We start from the raw sequence: 25,842 nt of genomic DNA on the forward strand, positions 1-25,842 counted from the left end.
TCTATAACAACAAAATGATTTAGAATATTTCCCTGATTTTTCTAAGAAAAGTCCAATAACATGGCCAATATAAAGAAGAAACAGGGACTCACCATAGTTTTAGCTGCAAGGAATAATTCTGATCTGGGTTAATTGACACAGTAAGTACATGATTTTCTCCCAATCAGAAGGACAGAGGCAGTGCAGATGCTCTGCAGGCTCCTGATAAATGTGGAGTAAGCCCCAGTACTCTTTGTGTTTTTCAGTGTCCTCATGATGATTCTTTGTTTTCATGCTCTCAAGATGGCTGCAGTAGATCCTCAGGTCACATCCATACATATGAATGTACACATGATGAAAAGCGATTTCTCCTCCCAGGTCTCTTTCCCAGGAGAGGAGCATTGTGTAGAATCTCCCAGTCAACTTTTCTCATTGACCTGAATTGGATCATAGGAATTTTCCTCATGCAGTTCCTGAAGTGGGAAACAAAACAGCTATGACTGGCTTAGAAAATTACCTGGAGGTGGGGGAGAGCGATGTGTGTATGATAAACATCATAGGGACATAAGAAGAGAGGGGGGGAAAAAAGGACAGGAGTGATAGCCCTAAAATATATATAAAAAAATAGAAATCCACTCTTGAAACAGTAAAGAAATTGAAAATACTAAATTGGACATATTAACCTCAGTGTACTGAATAGAAAAGCAAAGATGTTTCAGAAAGTTACAAAGTAAAGGTACTGAAGGCAGAGGATAAAGACTAACATTGCACTTATTAAGATTAAGCAAGAAAAAAAAATGGATGAAAAGCTAATAAAAGGCTTAACAAGGAACATTTCTTTAACATTAGTCTTGAAAGTAATTATTTTGGAAGTGGCACCAAAAGCACAGGCAGCAAAAGCAAAAATAAACTACTGAGCCTACGTGAGACTCAGAACCACCAACAAAATGAAAAGGCGATCCAGGGAATGGGAGAAAATATGGCAAATTGTGTATCAGATAAGGGGGCAATATCCAATACATAAGGTAATCACACAATTTAATGGTCAACGAATAGATAACCTAATTAAGAATGAGCAAAAGATCTGAAAAGACATTTTTCTGAAGACGACAATGCTGCTCAACATTACTGATTCTCAGAGAAACCCAAACCAAATCGCATGGGATATCATCTCATACCTGTTTGGATGACTGTTATAAGAAATGACAGGAGAAAACAGGTATGAGTATGTGGAGAACAAGGAATCCTAGTACGCTGTGGGTGGGGAAACAGTATAAAGAATCCTCAAAAAATGAAAAGTAGAGCTATCGTACCATCCAGCTGTCCCAAAGGATGCAAGATCAGTATTTAAGAGAGATATTTGCACTCCTGTGTTCATGGCAGCATTATTTCTAACAGCTCATCTATGGAAACAACCTATGCATTCATCAAACGGCTGAAGAAAATGAATTTTTAAAAAATGTTGTATAAGAACACAAGGAAGTATTATTTAGCCATAAAAAAAGGAGACTGTGCTATTCATGATAACTCAGATAAGCCTGGGAACCACTAGAAAGTGCAGTATACCAGGCAGAAAATGAATACTGTATGTGTGAGATCTCACTTGCATGTGTAATCTAAGAGTCAAAATCATAGAAGCAGGAGTAGAATGGTGGTTTCCAGGGATTGGGAGTGAGGGAGATTGGAGATATGTTGATCAAGGGTTCCAGCCTTCAGCTATAAGACAAATAAGTTGTAGGGATCTAATATATGGCTTCAGTGGCTATAATTAATAATATTGTATAATTTACTTGAAATTTGAGGAGAACAGATTTAAATTTCTATCATCCTGATTGCATGTACAAACATACACACACACATATACACACACACACACACACACACAAATTGTAACTCTTGGTGGTAATGGATGTGGGAATTTGACTGTGGTAATCATTACATGCTGTCTTCATGTATCTAATTATCCAGTTGTATACCTTGAATATACACAACTTTTATCTGTCAAATAAATTTTTTAGATAATTTAAGAGAATAAAGAGTTTCTATTCACAAACTAAAGATTTATTCACTTAAAAAAATATAAATAAAAAAGGAAAATTTCCATGAGATAAAATGGGCATGAGTGTTGAGATTCTAAGTGACCCCATATGTTCCATGAGAAATAAATGGAGACTCACCCCTTTACAGTTAAATCTTATACATATTTAGATAGGGGAATAAAAAATAACATCAAAGGAACAAAATCACTATAGCTGCAGACTTTTATTATATGGTACAAAATTGTAAATAACAATGCCTACAGAAATTTTAGAAGAAAAATTGCAATCCAAAAAGTGTATTGCAACAGAATGGTCAATCTAGTTTGTAAGCAAAGAAACAGCTATGTGTTTAGGGGCTCTACAAATATCCTATTTATTTCCTTTTCCTTGCAATTGAAAATAAGAGAATAACTCAAGATAGAAAAAAGAATCTCATATTGAATGATTTTGAAGTTAAGTGGTAGGAACTCAAGATTCACATGCTCATCTAAGAGGTCATTTCAAAATGAAGAAAACAGAAGATTTCTTAGGTTTGAAAAAACTCCATTAAACTTAAGACTTATCTTTTCTTTTAAAAAAAGTACAGTTGCTTTAACAACCTAAGAACAGTCATCTTTTAATAGAAAAGAGCTAATTGTGATATTTAAAGCAAACTAACTGAATGAAATACAATTGGGTAGCAATACCACAGTATGACTATTCAATTGAGTACAAAATTAATTGTTGATATTACATAAATTATCTAAGCCAAAAGTCATTAATCAATATTGGAGGGTTATTTTACACTGATGACTCTTTCTATCTTAAAATAGAAAATAAAAATTTAAAGCATTATATGAGACATTTACCAAGAAAACCCTATTGATTTATACAAAAGGATAATAAGAGGAAATATAAATGCTAATAAGCATATAAAAATCTTACCTCACTGAAATTCAAAAGAACACAAATGAAAATAGCAATATATTATCTTCACCCTGAAATTGCAGAATCTTAAGTGATTGTGATACTTGACTCATTTGAGGATTCTACTAGAGGGAATTCTCATATATGTACATTGATTCAAACTCTGAAAAGCAGTTGGAGAGCGTGCATAGTCACTTTACTCCAAGCCATAATGAAGAAATGAAGGCTAAGGCGAGATCTATAAAGCAACAAATATTTACATATAAGCTTGTTCATCATACTTCATTTGTATGAATGTAAAATTGATGAGAAATATCACCAAAGAAGAGAAGAACAAAAGAAATTAACTTCTATACATGAGATATGATGATATGTAGTTATTAAAGAGATGTATGTAAAGTTATCATTGCATTGGAAAACGATTATGATTTAAGGCTAAAGTCAGTAAAAGCTGACGAGTAATACTGTAGTCTATGCTATCACAACTATGGAAAAATACATACTAAATCTCAGGAAAAAAAATATGCCAAAGTGGTGGATGCAGGTGATTCTGAAATGTCAAATTATCAGTGATTTCTGCTTCTTAATACCTTTCTACAAGTTCTAAATTACCTGTCTCTAACGTATATTTTAATGAATGGAGAACCGAATATAAATAATTGAGAAGCAAGAAAATATTCACTTTTATGCTCCCAATTTCTTCCATTCTTTCAGCATTGTCTGAGATTGTGGTCTTTTTGTAATTGAATCTCTAGCTCCTTCACTCCCCTGAGATGTAATTTTTCTGAGACTGGAGGATTAAAAAGGCTTTATATTTTCACACTCTCTCCTCACCTGTCTTGGTTTTCAATTTCCTCCTAACTATGTTTGCTTTGTTTTTGCCACTTTGAAGATCCTTCCCCTGGTTGGAGAAGACGGAAACTAAATAGGAGTTGATTAGTCTTGTTTTCTTTTTGTCATCTGTTAGCTTTGTGCCATCTGGTACCAGCAGACGGCCTTCCTTCATCTCCCTGCTCAGAACTTAGCTAAAAGGAAAGAAAGGTCCACTGTTTTGTCTTCGGAAAGTTTTGCAAACTTGAACTTGCTTTTGAGGACTGACCCTTCTTAGAAATCCCAACCAATCTTCTGATTTAATATTTAGTTTTATGTCCTTTCTTGCTCCATGACTCTCCTTCCTGTGTTCCTTGAATGTCTGAGCCCATCGAGTGTCCTTTCCAGTCACAGGAGATTTCCCTTCTGTAGCCCTTTAAGCCAGGCCTGCTCTTTATCCATCATGCACCCTTTTGGTTCACACACTCATGTCAAGTGGCCAAACTGCGTTTCTCTCTTTTAATCTCCTATTGGGCCAGTCATTTTTGTGTCTTGTGTTCCTTTCCCAAACTCTGTTGCTTGACTATGGTTCAAAAATTTCAAATACTTGCAATGGCTTATCTGGGACAAAGTGGAGAACTGGAAATTCCAGAGTCCTTCTACAGACAGGGCAGCTGTCCACTCAATTACCCATCTCCAGGAGGAAGCCATGCAGAATGGAGAGGCCGTTGTGGTTAAAAATCCTCTGATTTTTAAAAAGATGCCCAAAATACTGAGTGTGTGTGTGTGTGTGTGTGTGTGTGTGTGTGTGTGTTTGTGTGTGTCTATTAGTGAGAGAAGAAAGAGAAATGGAGGAAGAGAGAAAGGAAAAAAGAAAAAGAGATTGTTTGGAAATTTTAATATTTGTTAATAGATTCTTTAAAAATTCTTTTTGGTACTGAGGATTGAACCCAGGGGTGCTTAACCACTAAGCCACATCCCCAGCCCTTTTTAATATTTTATTTAGGGACAGGGTGTCCTGGAGTTGCTTAAGTCCTCCCTAAGTCGCTGAGGCTAACTTTGAATTCACGATCCTCCTGCCTCCGCCTCCCTAGGATTATAGGCCTGTGCCACCACACTTGGCTATAAGTTAATAAAAACAATTTATTCCACATAAATTTAACAAATATCAAATAATAAAATCAATAACAAAAATCAAATTTGAAAGATGAATTCAGTCTTAGACCTCCAATTTTGTTTTTATTTTATTTTTGAAACTGGGGATTAAAGCCAGGGGGCTTTACCATTAAGTCACACCAACAGCTCCTTTCAATTTTTACTCTGAGACAGGGTCTCACTAAGTCACTTAAGGTTTAATATGTTTTCCCAGGCTGGCCTTGACTTTGTGATCCTCCTGCCTTAGCCTCCTGAGTCACTGGGATTACAGGTATGCACCATTGCACCTGGCCTGTTTTTACTCTTTCATTTATACCTACCATTTTTATTTTCCTGCTCTATCCTCTCTTAGAGTTGATATTTGAATTTCAATTTCCTTTAAAAATATCTTCCCCAGCTCTAAGATCTACAACCCCTTGTTGTCACCAGTAGACACAGTGCATCTATGTGTGTGTGTTGACATACGTGCATGAAGCAAAGCAAACACACACATATAGATGTAGATATATATGTATAAGTACATTTATACACACACACACACACACACACACACACACACACTCACAATTTTTCTTGTTTCCCTGACAGTGTCCTCTGCTCTGGCTGAGGATTTTTGTGATCATATAGTAGAATTTACTTTTATTGAGCATCAAAATCTACCTCATCCTCAGTCACACCACTTGGCTAAGGACATAAATTAGGTTTGGAAAACCAAAGCGTCAGGTATTCATGGTCATTGTGGACTCCTTAGCTTCCCTTCCCAACTCGTTTGCACTTTCTCTTCTGCTCCAGAGTATATGTCGTTGTTGTTTAATTTTGTCTTATGTTGCCTCCCTGACCTTGAGCTTGAAATTTGTAAATGAATTTGTTCTCTCTTTTAGTCCTTCCTAAGCACATGATTATTTTATTTTATTTTTGTGATGGTGATTGAACCCAGGGGAGCTGGATCACTGAGTCACATCCCCAGCCCTTTTTATTTTTTATTTTGAGACAGGCTCTCCTTAAGTTGCTTAGGGCCTTGCAAAGTTGTTGAGACTGGCTTTAAGCTTGTGATTCTCCTGCTTCAGCCCCAAGAGCCGATGGGATTACAGGAGTACAGGACATGATTTTAAATCACCTTCTGGTGCTTGCTTTTCTTGACTACTGCAGGTGACTATGCCAATCCTGATTTCAGTGCCAAATGACCTGGATGGTGTCATAAATAAATATACTAACATCCAGTGAAAGGGAATCACTTCTGAAAGCTTCATTCATCGATTCTCTCTGTACATTAGAGAATGTAATTTTTATATCACTTTTCAAAAATAACTTTCTTGAAATCTAAGGTATATTTCAAATAATATAATGATAATATTACTTTTTATCATTTGCATTTATTGAATATTTTGATTATGCTAACCACTCTCTTCAATATTTTATAAGCAGTGTTTCATTCATTTCTCAGAGTAACCCAATGAACTACTTGCTATTGACATTCCTATTTTAAGAAGAAACTGAGACACAGACTGATCAACTAACATGCCAAAGGCAATTCAGCTAGTGTCGGGAATATGATTTCAACCTAGGCAGTTGGACTCCAGAGGCATATTTTTAATAAGTCCATGATATTATCTCTTTCTACATTGTTACAAACTCAAAGATGACATAATCATTTTCTCTGCAGGTCCTCCTCATTTCTTCTGCATCCATCAGTTCTCATTGTTCAACGGAATTAGGTGCCAATAGCCTTTTCTCTCACTGCTTCTTTTATCATCCTTTGCCTTTTGAGCAATGAAATTATCAGCAGGGCCTGTCAGGAACTTTTCCTGGCTCTTCCTCTGGCAGAATAAAGCCTCCAGCAGTTGTATTGATAGTTGGAGCTACTTCACCTTGCCTCAGCACCAGTTTTGTGATTTATTGATCATTTACTTTTATCTCATCCCTCTGAAGTCTGCTTCTAAAACAACATCAAAACACAGACTCACGTGATTAGATCAGGCCCAATGGGATTATATATTTCACCAAAATCCTTTGCTTCAATTCTCCATGTTGTAACTTTCCATCCAGGATAATAATGTGTTTATGATGCTGTTTCCCCTTCTCTTTACTATGAAATCTCTCTGATGGACCTTATTCCATTAAACAGGGCTCAACCCAAAATTTATGTCTGTGATTCCAAAATCCATCTCTCTGGGTACATAGTGAATTCCAAGTCGGCCATCTCCATCTTCAGATACCTTTAATGCAGTATGTCCACAGCTGGACTCGTCATCTCTCCCTGATACCTGGTGCTTCTTCTATCCCAAGTTTACCATCTATCTGTGGGTCTCAGAAATATTGGCTCCGTTTCTCCACCCATCTGCACAAGAAAGACACATCAAAAGAGTTCTTGGTAATTATCATGTCTGAGTCCTCTTCACTTCTCTCTGTGCAAGAGATTCTTTGAGTCCCACATCTTCAAATGCCATCTGTGCGACGGTGACACCCACATGAATACACTCAGCCCTGGCTTCTCTGAGATGTCAACCCACACATTTTAATACTCACTTAATTTACACTTTCCCCAACCATCCCCCCAAGTCTTTTATTATTTCTCCCAATGATACCATTGTACTCCCAATGGATCAAGGACTGCATGTGCTGGTCATGTCTGGTCTCTATTTTATTTATCCTCAACTCCAATCATCAAAGCTACTCTAGCATAGGCCCAACTCACTTAATTCACTGTGTCCCTTGCCGCCTCTCTGACCAAATTCTACATGCTGTTTCTCTCTTGATCTCCAAACATTTACCTAATGCAAAATTCCTACAAATAAGTCACAGTCAGATAAAACAGTATATCGACTTCCATCATTTGCCTGGTTAACATCCTCCAGTGGCCACTCATATTATTTAGAAAGTCTGTGATACCCCTTTTGATGTTACCTGCTTCTCTGACTTCATCTTCTTTCCCTCTTATACTAGGTCGCAACCTCACTACCAGCCCTCAGTCTGTTTCTGAAGCACAAAAACTTGTTTGGGCCTCAGGACATTTGTGCATGCCTAGAGTCCTCATCTCCTTCATCTCACAGCTCTGAGCCTCACTGGCTGATAACTGTCACTAGCTTTTGACTCCAAGCCTTCCCTGACCAAATCTTCTGAAGTCAACTTTTCCACTTCCATTCTCATTCTCGGTTCTATGGCTTTTAAAAATTCCTTCACAGCCTAATCTAAAATTAGCTAGCTGTGTTTTTTATGTGAACTTGACCGAAATGTAATTGACATAAAATATATTACACATACTTGATGTATAGAGTTTGATGAACTTGGACAGACACACACATCCGAACAGCTCCACCCTCAAGCAAGAGGTGAAGCACTTCTATCATCCCAGACACACCACGTCCATGTTTCCCCATATGAACATCCAATGTTTCCAGCTCTATTTTTGAAAAAAAAACTCATTCCTTCCTCTATTAAGGTCATTGTCACCTTTACCAGAAGCTATTATATTATGGCTGTGAGTCTTATTCTGAGCAGTCAATTCTGTTTCATTGATGTATCTGTCTATATGCCAGCTCATACTGTATTGTTACTTTGTATATTTTTACCTCTGTATTATCTGCATTTTCCATGAAAATTCAAGTGACATGAGAGCTCAGACTTCATCTGCTTTGTTCATCTTTTTTTTTTTTTTCCTCTAGCATCAAAAGGATGCCTTGCAAACAGACTGAGCCTGGTGATGAATGCAAAGGAAACCAAAATATCAAGGAAACAAAATAAGCTTTCTTAAAATGAGAGCAGAGAGAACATTTCATTCCACATAATAAGACTTCCTCGAATTTCTTTTGAAACATCCTACTCTCCAAAGACCCACTCCTAGCAGCAGCCCCTAACGTCTCTCATCATCTCTCTTCCGTTCTCTGGTTCCTCTTGCTCCTTTTCCTTATTTCTCTGCTCTCTTTCTCCATCATCTGTTCGCATGAACGGTGTGGTGCTTTGTCTGCTCTCAGTTTCTACCTGGTTTCTTTTCTTGAATCTGCGTCAGCACAGCAAAGATAAATAATGGCAAAGCCAGAGAAAGACGTCCCCTCTTTTGAAAGGTGAGAGGGTCAGATGGGAGGAAGGAAGAATTACCCATGCTTTTGCTGGTGTTTTTCTTGTGCCTCTTTTGCACTAGAGATTGCTGGTCCATTGCAGGAGGAGTACCTCTTAGAAACCCAGGACTGTGAGTGGATGCTGTAACACTGGATGATGGAAGGTGTAGACCAGGATCAGCCAGACACGTACTCCAGCTCATGACCGATAACCCCAGGAGAGATGGGAAATACACCCCTGAAACAGATTCTAGATTATTTTTCGTGTCTTATTTTTATCTATAATTCACATTGCCCATGGTCAGGGCAGCCCCACCTGAGGGGTGATGAGTAGTCACATCTCTATTGTGGATAATGTGTTCAGCCTCTTTTATGACCACAGCTCCAGCTTCCCCACTCGTCTCCCATTTGTCCTGTGGAAGTCCCGGGAGGTGGTTCATTCATCCTGCGCACCACAAGCCCCGCTCTCATGGCAAATGATCTTCTCTTCTGTTGTGCTACCTCCGCCTTCCCCAGGTGATGTCTGTTGCTTCTGAATCAATTCAAAAGGGCCTGGCCACCGCTGCAAACGTCACTATTCACACCATTTTCCACAGCAGCTGCCAGAACAATGCTGTGCTAACACCTTGTTGTTTTGAAGCCCTTTTGCTTTGCTGTATGCCAGATGCATCAGTTCTCCTGAAGAGGCAGGATCAGCCTGAGGGTTCTGCTAAACTCCTCTTCCTACCCTGTGTCATATACTCCTGCAGATGGATCCTAAAACACTTGTCCTGAACTACCAATTTTTGAGAGAGCAGCTGATTTTTCAGGACTATGGACTGAACCCAGGGGTGCTTGAGAACTAAGTTATATCCCCAGTCCTTTTGATTTTTGTTTTGAGACAGAATTTCGCTGAGTCGCAGAGGCTGGTCTCTAACTCATGATACTCCTCTTTCAGCCTCTGGAGTCTCTGGGATTCTATGCTTGAGCCACTGTGCCTGGCTGTAGAACAACTCTTTCTGTTTGACTCGCAAGTTTCTCTCCCCAGACAAAACCCTTTTGCTCAGAATCTGTGATTAATCATGTTTTGTTTTAAGAGTCCTCATTAGGAGAATAAGCTGAAGGATGGATTATCTCCTGTACTCAGCAATCTTTTTCTAGCATGGGGGCACTATGGGATGGACTGTGGGCATATGGTGTGGTCCCTCCTTCTTCAGAAGGATTCTTTGCCAGAAAGCACCTCAGCCATCCAAGGGCTTTTCCACTCTCCTCCTGTCACGGTCAACCACACCAGCTCATATTTAGCTAAACTTTAAAAAGCTGCATGTGATGTGCATTCTACCATGTGGGATCATTTACTACCAATTAGTTAATCTCTTTTGTTTTTGTGTACAGTACTGAGGGTGATTCATGGTGTTTGGGTACATACTTGATTCAGATGAACTCTAAATGAGAACTGCAGACAACATGCAGGTTATACTGGGTAAATGAAAGGATGCTATTGATTTTCTCCCTCCCTCTCTTCCTCCCTTCTCTCCCTTCCCTCCATCCTATATTTTTCTTCTCTGAATAAGTAGTGTGTTCAAGGCAGCAGAATTGCCCATTAGCCCTGTCAGCCATATGAATGGTTAACACACTTGCCTCAATATGGAGTCATCTACCACCCTGTGAGTTGCTGTTTCCTTGGTTGGTGATGGATAACTTCCATATGCTAGAATCTGTGGCTATCACTATTGTCTGTGCAGATGCTGAAAGAAATCAGTGTTTGCTCTGAGATTGACTTCACCCTCTGTGATGTTCCAATCTTCCTTTCATTACCTTGTTCCCCTTCTTGCCCACTCACCTCCCCCAGAAAACTTTTTAGTTATTTTTTTTCCTTCCCTAGTCACCTCCCTCCTGCTCTGTGAAATTTTAATAGCATGAATATGCTATGTATCTGTTTATGAACCATGGTTCACTGACCTCTGTAATACATAAGATCTTTTTTTTTTTTTTTCACAACCCCACTTCCAATAAAAGACTAGTCTTACCCTTGGAGACTTTTATAACAATCCCCATAGAGAATGCTCACTCCATGAAAAGAAAGTCTGGACCAATTATAATGAGATTCTTTCTTCTTCCTTTTTTTCGAGTTTTGCATGGTTTTAAGGAATAGACAGATGAGGATGGTGGGAACACCATATTAAGAGAATAATCCTATAAATTGGGCCCACTGTGCTGACCCCTCAAGAAACAATTTACCTGCAGCCCTGCCTAGCCTCAGTGGATAGGATATGTCACATTCCTCTGCAAACTACCTGTTCACTGCAGGAGAAATATAGGCCCAAGGTAATGTCAACGGGAGGAATCCAGGAGATTTTTGTGACCAGATACTGAAACTCTGAGAGATAAGGGTAGTTTCTCCTAACCATAAAGTCTGTAAGAATGTAAAGTTAAAAATCCAATTAGAGGGGCTGGGGTTGTAGCTCAGTGGTAGAGCACTTGCCTAGCATATGTGAGGCACTAGGTTTAATCCTCAGCACCAAATAAAAATAAATAAAGGCATTGTGTCCATCTACAACTAATAATAATAATAATAATTTAAAAATCCAATTAGAACTGGTTACCATGGGCCACGGTGACCAAAGTTGCCATGACAGTGGGGACTTGAAAGTCTGATGTCACCCTGCTGTCAGTCAAAAGTTAAGAGGTGAACCTAAGTGTGGCTCTCTGGAAACTTCTCTGAGACCCCCAATAAAACTGGAGTGCCGGACAGGCACGTGTTCCTCTCCTCTCTGAGAGCGACATATCTGAAATCCTTCTGACTTGGTCGCAAGAATTGGGGTTTGAAGAGGGAGGTCTCACTGCCTCAGTTTCTCAGAAGACCCCAGCTCCATAATAGGAGAGTCATACTGATTTAATAGAAAGAGATCTGGAAATCAGAAATATGGGTGTCCTGGTTTTGCCAATATCAGTGATCTTGGAAATCATCTCTGGGCCTTATTCATAAGAAATACAATGTCAGAAAGTATACTTTGTTCATACTGCTATTTGAGGATTAAATTTTAAACCCCTATGTAATTCTTATCACAGTAGTTCTTATTGAAGTTTAATTCCCTGGCAGTTATTTTAAGTTATATTGGTCAAGCCATCATTTCTGGATGCCAGTTACCTCTATCTTCTTGGAATTGCATTCTTCCTCTATTAATTCGAACACTGTCTCCTATTTTCATCTCCATAAATGAATGCAACTTAATAACCGCATTCTTCAACCAGGTTCATTTTCTCTCTGGAAGGGAAAACAGCTTATATTTATAGTTCACTGAACCTGGATCACTTCAGGTAGGAAGTTAAACAGAATACACACTCCACAGATTAAAGGAACAGTTCCAAAGATATTTATATTTCTTGGGTCTAAAATTGAGCATTAACTTTTTTGAGTTTCTGCTAGAAAATTTGGATTCTTCACAGTAAAATGTATGTTTGAAGTAACTATTCACCAGAGATTCTTAGGAGTTTGTTTTGTAAGCCTTCTTAATTCTTGCTACTCAAACTTTGATTCACAGACCAGCCGCTCCAGCATCCTCTGGGAGCTTATTAGAAGCACAGAGTCTCATTAGCATAGCCATTATGGAGAACAGTATGGAGGTTTCTCAGAAAACTAAAAAGAGTACTACCATACTATCCAGCAACCCTACTGCTGGTTCTACTTGCAAAGGAAAAGAATTAACATGTCAAAAAGACACCTGCACTTTTATGTTTATTGCAGCTCTATTCACAACTGTTAGGATATGGGACCACTTAATTGTCCATCAACACACGAATGGATAAAGGAAATGTGATATATATATATATATATATATATATATATATATATATATATATATATATATAAAACACAATGAAATACTATTTAGCCATAGAAAGTATGAAACCTGTCCTTTGTAATCTCATGGATGGACCTGAAAGATATTTGTTAAGTAACATAAGTCAAGCACAGAAAGATAAGTAGCCCATAATCTCATTCATCTAAAAAAGTTGGTTGGTCTTATGGAAACTGAGAGTAGAATGGTGGTTTCCAGAAATGGGGGATATGGAGGTTAAGAGGTCAGTCAATGGGTATAATGTTGTTGTTTCATTGGGAGAATAAGTTCTGGTGTTCCATGGCACATCATTGGGAATAAAATTAGCAATAATGCATCATATATTTCAAAATAGGTAAAAGACAGGAATTTCAATGTACTCACGAAAAAGAAATGATAAAAATTTAAGGGGATGGATGTTAACTACTTCAAGTTGCTTGCAAACCAATATATGAATCAAATAAACTACTTCAATACATTGCACCTCATACATATGTACAACTATTAGGTCTCAATCAAAAACATGAAATTAAAAAGAGAAAATAAAAAGAAGAGCAGAATCTCATATCACACAAAAGAACTAAATCAAAATTTTCATTTTAATAAGATCCTTAGCTGATTTGTATGCACAGTGAAGTTTGCATAATCATTTTTATTTCTCTGCTTCCAATGATCTTTTAATAACCCATAATTGACACTACTTGAAAATGTTATTGCCTATTATTACCTATTAACATTATTAACAAGTGTCAAGCCCAGCCTTCTTCAGGAAGCATAGTGTCACACAGTAACCACACCCATTGTAAACTTTGCTATGCTTATAACTTAACTGCGGAAGCTTGCCAAAATAAAGATTCCAGAAGACTCCTTGCAGAGACTCAGATTCATTAGATCTGAAATGATGTCAAAGAATCTGAGGTGTTTTTTTGTTGTTGTTGTTGTTGTTTTTAATGTAAGTAGTTCATGCACTGTAGTTTATAAAAAATGTTATTATTCTATAACATTAAAAAAGTTTTTCTCTCTTTCTTATTCCTTTAATTACTATGGGAGTTTCTGGTCACTATGGAGGTATACACTAGGTATGCAGCAAGTCCAGGCAACAAGCACAAAGCCAGCATTTTTGGAATGCTTCCTGGTCTCTGATGTTTCTCTGATTTTCTCTGTTTGATGTTGTAACTCTGCTCTCAGGGGGAAAAAAAAATGCGTGCCTCATTGAGGTAGCCAAAAAAAAATATTGCATTCCTTATTAATGAAGGAGAGAAATTTTCATCATTTATTTCCTTTTTAAGCAAAAAGTACTGCAAAGACCACCAATATTCATTATAAAACTGTATTTAAAACTCCTGTTGTAAGTGTGAGGCGGGGTGGGGAGTACAAAAATCAGATGTATCATGATGTTTTGAGGAAACTTTTAAATTAAGTCTTACTTAGAAGCATATACTATCTTGTAGAGTTAATTAACAGCCATAAAATTTTGCTCCCCACCCCCCCACCAGAATTGAAGTATCAGGTAAAACACATGAGAAGACTTTCAGAAGTTGATGAACAAAGTAGAAAACACCTTACGACAAGTACAATCTACAAATTTAAAGCTAGAAGATAGTCTTTCCATTTTGCTTGAGAAACAGGTCCTGAATAATCATCCCCAAACATAAAGCCTCCTTTAGAAAGATTCAATATAGTTAAGAATGGCTGTTTCTTGAAGATGGAAATCGTGCAATAATAATATAGGTGTGGCACATCTGACATGCAAAGGTTAGTTTTGATACTTACACAAGAGCCTTTTTCATGCAGTGGAGATCCATCCAGTGAGAGGGCTTGGCCAGTGGTGATATTGAACATTGAACCATGTTGACATTACCAGCTGGGGGAAGATAGTGGAGATTTGACTTGAGCTATGAGAGATGCCCCTGAGATAATAGGATCCTCTTAAGCATCACTTGATCAATAGAAGTTGTGAAAATAAGAATAACTTTTGAGGATCTGTATCTACCTACTTTTCTACCTACCGGTAAGAAGAAATTGAAGGTACCACCAAGGTCCCTTCTCCACATCAGTCTCATTTGATTCATAAGATTCTATGGAAGCATTTCTGGAAGATATTTTATAGGTCATGTGGTAGCAAATGATGACAGTATGATAACACCAGAAGTGGTGTAGGGCAGAGTCAAAAAAGCTGGGGCTCAGGAAGAAATAGATGGATCCTGTAAGAAAAGATCTAGAAGGAAACTAGGAACCCGAGAAAGGGTTGCTCTTCATTAATTGTTCATTAAAAGCAGGTAAAAATATTTTTTTTTCTGATTTTATGATCTGTCTTGATTACTTCTTCTATAAAGATATAATTATAAAAAGGGAGACAACTACTTGGGGTTGGGACTGAAAAACGAGCCTCTATCTCAGAGCAAAGCCTGTCTAAGGAAAGGACATGGCCTTTGTCCTTGGAAAAACCCACAGAGCACTCCTAAGCACATTCCCACCCTGCTGAGTTGTTTATCTACAAATAACAGGAGAGATCTGCTGCACAAGGTATCCCTGACTCAGTCAGGCTAGGTGGGGACCCATAGCAGCCCCCTAGCAGCCACCAATCAGCATGAGACAGGGAAACACCAGGGATGCCAGATAACCCTCCCAGTAGTTTATGGTAGTTGATAACATGTTGGGAAACCATGTAGTTCAGCACATACACCCCTCATGGCTTAAACCAATCAGTTCAAATGAATACCCCTTTTGTACTGACCAATCATCCCTACCCAACTTGTTCCCGCCAGTGAATGTGTAATTATGTTTTAGAGTTGTTATTTGATTTTCCCGCGGTGTGTGATAATTTGCTAAGGGATGCTATGATGTATGCGAAGTCCCTGCCTTCTCCAAAAAATGTATAAAACTGCTGCAAACCCTGGGCTCGGGGCCTCTCAGCGTCACTAGTTGCTGTGTGTGTGCGCGGAGGACCAAGCTAACTCGCAATAAACAATTCTTTGCTGCTTACATCGATCTTGGGTCTCTGGTGGTCTTCGGGGGTCCCGAATTCTAGCATAACAGGACTGGGGCTTAGGGGTAAAGCATTTGCCCTGCATGTGTGAGGCACTGGGTTAGATCCTCAGCACCACATAAAAACAAAGATACTGTGTGATCATCTACAACTAAAAATAAATAAATAAATAAATAAATAAATAAATACCTTAAAAAAAAGAGAGATTACTAGTAGTACATCTAAAGAACTGCAGCTGTTTTCCCCAATCTTAGTAATGTGATTGGTAAAAAACACCAAGTCCTGGGGAAGTGATGAGCTTGATGTTTCCTTAAGTGTAAAACTTGTAAAAAATTTTGGACCAGATTTAAGAGAGTACTCTTTACTCTCTGACTAGTGAGACAGTGTTTTATCTTTTTATTTTCCAAGGCACATGTTTTTCCTTGCCCACAGATAGTTCCATAAAGAACTAACTGAATTTTTAAGAAATTATGATTTACATCTTTGAAGCAACTCCTTAGGGTTCCAGTGACATTGGCAATAAAATTAATAACAGTGAGTTGTTTCAGGCCCTCATGGATTCTCTGGCAAACTGGTTATCAGAGAGGACTAACAGGCCTAGAGCTTTCCTGAATGGCTTCATTCAAAGTGTGAGGATGGAAGGTCTCCAGTGGCACACCAGTCACAGATATGAACTTCTACTAGGACAGTGCAAAAGAGAAAGTTTTTAAACATTTAGGCAAGATGTATTCCTAAATGTACAAAATAATTTAAAGTTAACTTTTTAATAAGATCAAGTTTGTTCAGAAGGTTCTTAGAGTTGGAGTGGTCTACCAGGTACTTTAAAAATAGAAGTAAAATAAGTGGGTAGTATTCAAAAAGAAATGGAATACTGAAATAGAGATTCATAGATAAATGGAGGATACTTCCCTAACTGTATATAAAAAGTAGCTTCGGAGCCAGGCAGCGAGCGTGGTTCACGCCTGTGATCGCAGCAGCTCAGAGGCTGAGGCAGGAGAATCAGGAGTTCAAAGCCAGACTCAGCATCAGTGAGGCACTGAACAACTCAGTGAGACCCTGTCCTTAAACAAAATACAAAATAGGGCTGGGGATGTGGTTGAGTGCTCCTGAGTATACTCCCCGGTATCCTCCATCCCCAAAATTGAGTAGCTTTAGAAAACTATGAATTTTCTAACAATTCTTTACATTCTTCTAAAATCAGAGTCAGAATTTTTTGAATGTAGAGAGAGAGGATGGTTCTGGCATGTGATGGTAAAGGGAGCTCTGGGAAATAGGAATGTTTACTTAAAAGAAAAGTTTAAATGGCTTTGGAAAATACAGATGTAACCAGGAATCAGCATGTTATAGGGATGTGTTAAGACAGAGACATGCCAGGATGACTCGTGGTTCAAACTATAGGATGGAACCTACAGGTGAGAGGGATTAAATACTTTTGAGAGAGAAAAGAGAAGCTAAGCTAAGACCCATATAAACAATGCAAGCTATAGAAGGTCCATGGCTTACTAAGAAATTGAAAATGAAAAAGCAGTTACAAAATAAGCTGCATTGTAAGGCCACAGAGCTCTATTAGAATATGCAAATGCTATTAAATCCATGGAATTAATGCAATATAGAAATGTTGCATATCTTTCTTTAAATCTAATATTATTCACCTAATTAAATTGCTAGTTTTCAGCAATAAATGGTTAACACATTATCACATTAGTCCTCAGAAAGCCCTGACTATTGGAAAAATGGTAGATACCACCCATTTCAAGTAAGGAACAATGCAAATTCCCAGCATGATTTCATACAAAGAGACTGGGAAGCATAGGGGTAGTCAATGAGGACTGTCCTATCAAGATAGGAGGCCATTGTATCTTTCTACCCTGGGTGCCATAAGCATGACACTGTAATTATTGTTTGTTCCTTTGTTTGGGGGAATGGTTTATAGGTGTGTGTGCCATGAAATGGGTTGGCGTAATGATTTCTTCTCAATGCTAATCTGAAATTTTAACATAAAATCCTTCCAAATGCTTTTTGTTTTCTCCCCACCCCATACACATAACTAAAATGGGAAAATATAAATTAAAGAACAGGGAAAATAAATTGGAGAAGCAAATAGAAAGATGAGAAAAAAAAACGCAATGAGAATAAGTTTCTGGACAAAGGGGAGAAAAGTGAAATAAATAATAAAAGGAGCATTACATACCTAATTAAACATGATATTTAAAATTGGAGCAATGGGTTAAATTGGAACATTAGTACTTGGCAAAGGAATTCATTTGTATGCAGAAATCAGCGTCGTCATCTGCTATTGTTGTAGTGTTTGCAAGTCTACATTTCCATCTTTTCCCTTTGTACTTTTCCATTACACACAGCACATTATAACCAGATCAGTGGGGCAGCCAAGAGAGCAGAATTTATATTTTGAAATGAAAGTTGATAGCTAATAGCCCAGCAGCATAATAAGCCACATTTCTGGTGTGGAGTCCAAGCTCACACAGATTGTTCAAGTCTAAACAGTGACCCGCCCAGGCCTGATGATTTCCTCAGCAATTCCAGATGGCCTGTGCTAAGCTGGAGCCCAATGAATCAGCCCAAGCTGCAACCCAGTGCTGGGAACAAGAAGAAATAGTCACACTGGGCTTTCTCAGTGACTGAGGGAACCACTGTACACACAGTTTAGCTTGCAGCATTGATTCCACTCATGAAGGAGTTAGATACATTTCAATCACCTTTTTCTTTTATTAGCATTCTTAAATCAAGCCTATGTTTTAAAAGTAAATATTTACCTTAGTGTGGATCATTTGTGTTTGCTTGCACAATGGAGGATGCATGGATGAGAAATACAATAGTCAAGGGTGAAATTCCTTGTAATGACAATAGCTTAGGTTTATTAGGTGCTTTCTGAGAGAAAGGCATTACTTACTTACCTTAAGCCCTATTCATGCATGATGCCATTTAATCCTAACAAAATTCTAATGAGTTAAATACCATTATAATCCTCATATTAAAACTTTTTTTAAAAAATTAATGTAAAAGAAACTTCATAAAGGTCAACTAACTTGATCAAGTAACTGATTTGTGATTTGAACTCATATCTTGCCTGATGCTAACCCCATGTTTTTGATCATAGTATACTTCTTTTTCTTCAAAATGTAATGATGCAAGAGTTGGAAAATCTGTTGCTGGGTTCTCTCTGGATTGTACTTTAACATCTTGTATAAATGTTGCATGCCACTTCTAGGATTCAGTGAAGCTAAGACCCATCTTGTAGAGTGGCTTCTGTTCCCACATGAAAGGGAAGAGGCTGGGTGAATGAATTTCTTCAAGGGTAAATGATTGTGGTCTTTGCCTCTCATCATTTGACCTGCCTTTCCAGGCTCAATTCAATTACCATCTTCCCTAAGTAAACTTTTACATGAACTATACTGCTTACAAAGTCAGTATTAAGTACTCCTCTCCTGACATCTCTACTACAGTTTATACTTACTTCCTTTGCTATGCCTATCTGCGATTGTGTGTGTGTGTGTGTGTGTGTGTCAGGAGTACCTGGGAATTGTTAGAGTCTGTAAACAAGTCAGGATGGCGCCTGGCATTTTGCCAGAGGGAGTGGTTTGTGAAGTAGCCAGCGAGCCATTAAGTGTGGAGATTCCTTATTGGTTGACTGCTGTATCTAGTTTATGTTAATTAAGATAAGCTGTGTGGAATGTATAAATACCTCTGTTGTCCTACAATAAACAGCTCCTACTCCTGCTGTATCAAGGTACACAAGTTGTTCGTGTCCCCCCCCCCCACCCCCCCCCCCCGTTATTTATTTTGCTGCAGCCGGACTGTGGCAGGGAATGAACACAGGGTCACTCGACCAATGAGCCACATCCCCAGCCCTATTTTGTATTTTATTTAGGGATAGGGTTTCACTGAGTTGCTTAGCACTTTTGCTGAGGCTGGCTTTGAACGCACAATCCTTTTGCCTCAGCCTTTTGAACCTCTGGGATTATAGGGATGTGCCACTGTGCTTGGCCTCTGCAGATTTTTCAGAGGAAAAATTCTGTATCTTATTCATGGCCTTATCAAAATCCAGTGATAGGCTGAGAAGAGATTGTGGAATTGAATTCAATCTCATTTAGAACATGCAGCTTCTATTTCAAGTATTTAAATATTTTTATTTGCTGTTTTAAATTCCTAGGAAATGAAAGAACAAAAGCCAAGTCACTTGAGCCTTGGGCAGTGGTATATGCAGGTGAGTTATTTGTTTCATGGTTTCCAGGGTGACAGTACTGCCTGTTTCTTTTCAAAGGTATCACAATAGGACAGAGAGGTACCACAGAGCCCAAATTGTGCTGCTAATAGTGGGTCAATACGTCATCCTTCTCATTTGCCAGAATCAATCCAAGCAACCCTTCAGTGAGCATCATTTGTATATTGGATACCACCATATTGGATAGGGATCAGAAGACTGAGGTGGTTTTCAGGAAAAGGAAATTACAAAGATAAATGTAATAGCAAGTCTCTGTTTTCAAAGGTTTCATTTTCTTTTAGTGAAAACATGCAGAATTTTGTTCCAACCCATATTCAGCATTTATTTTGATTGACTTATCACAAAGGTAATTTTTGAGTGCATACCTCTTGACAGTTTCCAGAGCACTTTACCAGTCTTTTATTGCTTCATTTTGCTTTCGAGATACGTCCCCAACCAGCATCCTGCTAATATTGAAGGCCAAAAACACTTTGTTATTTCTTGCATTCAGTTAGTAGAAATTAGAAGCAACCAATGGAAGGTCATTCTAATTTAAGATCAGCTGATGGCCTGAAGAAAAGGCTGCTCCTTAGTTATAGCCATTAAAAGAAGCATCTCCTAAGAAGCCTTCTATATTGTTGTAAATCAGACCCCAATTCCATTTTTAGCTCTTAGCCTAAGGGAAAAATAAACTATCTCCTACTTTAAAAAACAGGGACCTTGCAACCACAAAATTCTTTCAAGCTAGATCTCAGCTTCTCATTGTGATGCTGTTTTCCATTGAGAGGCTGCACCTCAGGCCATTCCTGAACCGAACCGTAACCAACTGTCATCAATAAAACTGAGAAAGCAGGGCAGCAAATTTCTGTGGTGCTTATTTGTTTTTTGTTTTTAAGAAAGTAGAAGGTAAATAACTTTGATAGAGAGAGGAAAATCTTGTGCATATAAATGGCATGTTTGCAGGCATTTTTTTTCCTATCAAAAAAAAAAGTATCCAAATTGGTTTTCTTCTAGGATAAAAGTTGATTGTGTTTGAGAGAATGGCTTATGGCTTCAAGAATCCGTTAAGCAAATTTTATTAAGGCCCAGAGGAGTGACAGGAGATTAATGTCTGCCTTCTCGGGACTGGCTGTACTAGCCTCTTCTGAGAAGGGAGCAAGAGGTGACTCACTAGGCACAGACACTAAAGATAAATTCCCAACCACTTGAACCATGAGTTTCATACACCCTTATGACACCATGTCAGGAAACCATATTTCTCCTAATATTGATGATGTCTTAGGATTCAACAAGGCTCCAGGAACAGTCATTTCCCTTTTAAAATGGTAATTGACTCACCAAGACTTGGAGAAAAAGATTTTGGAAAAAAAAAAAAACCAGAAAGTTGAGGCATATGTTTGCATTAACAGTGAATATTTTCTTCAATGGGAAAATCCCATCCATATAATTAGAATCAAAATGTTCCCCACCACCCAAATCCTAGTAATGAAGTAGAAATATTGACAAATTAAACATGGTCCATCCCCCTTCATTAAAAGAGTCATCACCAAAAGGGACTATCCAGAGTTTTTGATTGGTCTCTTTTCCCTAAGACCCAGAAAACCAGAGACTATGAGATACTACCTACCTACCAGTTGAACAAGTTAGGTATCAAACATTCAGTTTGTGAATTGTCAGTTGAAAAGTAAAAATTAAATTATTTCTCTTTTAAAACATAATTCCTTTATGAGGAATAAAATTCTGATGATGGTGACTTTTTTTTTTCCCATTAGACTCAGAGAAATAAGCTGAGAGAGCACAAATGATTTAGATGTGGGTAAGGAAGGCTTTTAAGGAAAGAATGCCAGATGATTGGGGGGAAATTTCGCTCAGTGTCTTGAAAAATAGGCTGTATTTCCTTCTGGAATGGATTTAGTGGCAGTTCTGATGAGGTAGAATTGAAAAAGACTTTTTTTTTTGGTAAGAACCGTTTAGACTCATAGCTCTTTTTAAAATTAAACTTTTGATTTTGAGATCCTGGTACTTTCATTCAACTGTCAGAAATAATGCAGTGTGGTGCCACCCTTTACCCAGCGTCCCTCTGTGGTACGATCTTGCAAAATTATGGTACAATTTCACAACCAGAATCTTTATTCTGATACAGGGAAGATACCAATCCGTTTCATCATCACAAAAGCATCTGTTGCCCTCCAGAACCATACTAAGCTTCCTCTTCCTTCCCTGTGCCTGACCCCTGGTAACAACAGATTTCTTCTAGGTTTCTAAAATGTTCTGACTTCAAAATGTTATGTAAACAGAATCATACAGTGCATGACCTTTTGAGATATAACATTTTCCCCTCAGCATATTCCCGGGATATTTACAACTCGACATGTGTTATGGTTTGGATGTGAGGTGTCCGCCAAAAGCTTGTGTATAAAGACAATGTAAGAAGGTTTAGAGATGAAATAATTAGGATAGGAGAGTCTTAACCTAATCTGTGAATTAATACCTTGATGGGATTAACTGAGTTGTGGCTGAAGGGAAATAGATTGTGGCTGGAGGATCTGGGTCACTGGGGACATGCCCTTGGGGTATATATTTAGTATCCTGTGAGTGGAATCTGTTTCCTGATCATCATGTAAAGTGCTTCCCTCCACCACACTCTTCTGCCATGATGTTCTGCCTCATCTTAAGTCCTGAGGAATTGAGCCTGCTGTCCATGGACAGAGATCTCTGGAACCATGAGCCCCAAATAAACTCTTTCTCTTCTATAATTGTTCTGGTCAGGTCTTTTAGCCGCAGCAGCAAAACAGCTGACTAAAACAATATGTATATCAATTGTTTATTCACTTTGGGTTGCTGAGTGGGATTCTGTAGGATAGATGGACTGCAGTTTGATAAACCTTCACTCCTTAAACGACATCACGTTGTTTCCAGTTCTTAGCTACTATGACAAAAACAATTATAACGGCCCATGTACGGTTTTCATGCAAAAACAAGTTTTTAGTTCCGTGGGATAAGAACTAAAGGTTTGAGTAATATGGTAGCTGCACATTTAGTTTGAAGGAAACTACCAAACTGTTTTCCAGGATGGCTGTATCCTTTCATATTCCAACCAACCATGTTGGAGTGATGCTGTCTCTTCGCATCTGTATAAACCAGCATTTGCTGCTGTCAGTATTTTCATTTTTGTCATTCTTATTGGTGCATATTGCTATTTCATTGAGATTTTATTTTGCCTGTCTCTAATGTTAATGAAGTTGAGCATACTCTCAGCTATGTGAATGTCATGTTTATCCTCTTCTGCTAAATGTTTATTTATGCCTTTGCCCTCTTTTATATTAGGTTATTATTATGTTTTTACTGTTGAATTTTGAGTTATATAGTTACTAACCCTATGTCAGGTATTTAATTTGAAAATATTACCTCTCAGTAGGTAGCTTCTCTTTTCATCCTCTTAAGGGTTTTTTTTTTGGAGTTTAAATGGTTATAAATTTTGTTGAGATTCAAATTATCAATTTTTCCTTTTATGGTTCAAGTCTAGCCCTAGAGGCTGGAATTTTTCTCTAATTTTTTTCTTAAAAAATTAGTCTATAATTTATTTTATCTAAAATGTGAGTTTTTTGCAAATGAATGTCCAATTATCTCAGTACCCTTTATTGAAAAACCCTATCATTCTTACATTGAGTTACTTTTGTAATTTTGTAGGCTCATAACTCTTAACAGTGTTATGCTCGAATTCGGGACCCCCAAAGACCACCAGAGACCCAAGATCGATGTAAGCAGCAAAGAGGTATTTATTGTGAGCTAACTTGGTCCTCCGCGCACACACACAGCAACTGGTGACGCTGAGAGGCCCCGAGCCCAGGGTTTGCAGCAGTTTTATACTTTGGAGAAGGCAGGGACTTCACATACATCATAGCATCTCTTAGCAAATCATCACACACCGAAGGAAAATCAAATAACAACTCTAAAACATGATTAGCACATTCACTGGCGGAAACAAGTTGGGTAAGGGTGATTAGTCAGTACAAAAGGGGTATTCATTTGAACTGATTGGTTTAAGCCATGAGGGGTGTACGTGCTGAACTACATGGTTTCCCAACATGTTATCAACCACCATAAACTACTGGGAGGTTTATCTGGCATCCCTGGTATTTCCCTGTCTGATTGGTGGTTGCTAGGGGGTTGCTAGGGGGTTGCTAGCCTGACTGAGTCAGGGACACCTTGTGCAGCAGATCTCTCATGTTATTTGTAGATAAACAACTCAGCAGGGTGGGAATGTGCCTAGGAGTGCTCTGTGCGTTTTCCAAGGACAAAGGTGATGTCCCTTCCTTGGACAGGCTTTGCTCTGAGGTAGAGGCTGGTTTTTCAACAGCAAACATGTATATTGAGTTCTATTTCCCTATGCCTAAGAAAAGCACTACTTTATGCTTGAAGAGTGCTAATTCTGTGTCTATTATTATTATTATTCCACCCTCAGCTCTTTATATATCTTTACCTGCTTAATTGGCTCAATAACTTATTACTCATTTCATTACCTTAATAACTCCTTAAGGTAGGTATTACTATTTTCATTTCACAGATAAAGAAACTGAAATATCACTGGTTAAATGATTTGCTTAAAGTCACAGACCTAGTAAGTCAGAAGACAGGGTTTAAACACAGCGTCCCTAGAGATTACGCCATTAATCCTGGTGAGGATCACATTATTTATAGTGTGCCAGATGCTGAGCAAAGTATTGAGCATTCTGCTCTTTTTCTCACTGTATTTCAACTAGTATGGCAATTAAAGACTTTCTTCCCACATCCCTCTTCTTAAGGTATAATGGATTTGATGTTTTATTCATATCAAAACCTTCATGTTCATGAAAACACAACTTAAGAGTCAAAAAACATCAAATTATTTTCCAAATTTGCAGTGTGTGTCACAAGCTGTAGCCCTCAGCATTGACATTTTGACCACCTTTGTGTTCATGGCAAACTCAATCCTTTTCACAGCATCTAAAATATACACAAACCCACTCAGAAATTCCAGTATTATTGCTATTAGCTGCTAACATAGTTTGGAAATGTTTACTAAAATCAACTCCTATTTTTTTTTTTACATTTGTTCTTTTCAGTTTGTTTCCTGGCTTAGAACAAGCACAGCAAGTATATTGTGAAAAATGAAGGCAACATAGAAGGAAACTATGCTAGCAATGCTGTAAGAGAAAAATGAAAGAAAATGTCAATCAAAATTTCCAACATGGTAAATATTTTGTTTTGTACACGGGAAGAAAAGTAGGACTTAAAGATCTAAACAACAATAAATTTCAAAAATTTTTCTACTCTCAGTAGAAATCAAAAAGCAAAAAAAAAAAATCCTTGTTTTACTGTAAGGACATTTTGGAATCTTTATTTACAAAAGCATTTCTGACGTTGTGAAATCTGACACAGATGAAAGATAAAAGAGCCAGAAGTTCATTCTCAAATCAAATATAAAATCAGACTGACTTGGGTTAGAAGAGAGCAGCTCTGCTGAGTTTGAAGAATCCCTCATGTGTCCTGTTCATCCATGAGATAAATTGTCATGCTCTCCTCTTAAGTGAGAGAGACCATCCTAAGAATGGTCTTGTGGTGTTTTTCCTGATTGAGAATAAGAAAATGGGCTATTTGGCTGCTTGAAATGCTAATATGAAAACTTCTTGGCATGATCAAGGATTCCCACAATATTTTTAAGTTCTCATCCTGATTTTCACATGTCTCCAAATTAAAGTTTCAAACCCTCTGAGATATTTCTATCACTAACACTGGATAGATTATGAACATAGTTGCATGGAAGAGGTTGGCCGAAAAACTGGATGCTACTTCACAACCAAGAAAGGAGCCACTAAGCTGAGGT

The 25,842-nt window shown here is 38.0% G+C and overlaps 1 long non-coding RNA gene across 1 annotated transcript in view; it reads left to right on the forward strand.

The window, feature by feature from the left end:
• Window positions 1-25,842, forward strand: part of LOC144375866 (uncharacterized) — a 62,055-nt gene that overhangs the window by 33,933 nt on the left and 2,280 nt on the right. Inside the window, exons 2-4 of the long non-coding RNA XR_013435718.1 lie at window positions 19,926-19,979; window positions 23,667-23,751; window positions 25,082-25,209. This is a non-coding gene — a long non-coding RNA (uncharacterized LOC144375866). The remainder of the gene's footprint in view (window positions 1-19,925; window positions 19,980-23,666; window positions 23,752-25,081; window positions 25,210-25,842) is intronic.

Source organism: Ictidomys tridecemlineatus, chromosome 3 (genome assembly GCF_052094955.1).
Source record: "Ictidomys tridecemlineatus isolate mIctTri1 chromosome 3, mIctTri1.hap1, whole genome shotgun sequence".
NCBI classification, from domain to species: Eukaryota; Metazoa; Chordata; class Mammalia; order Rodentia; family Sciuridae; genus Ictidomys; species Ictidomys tridecemlineatus.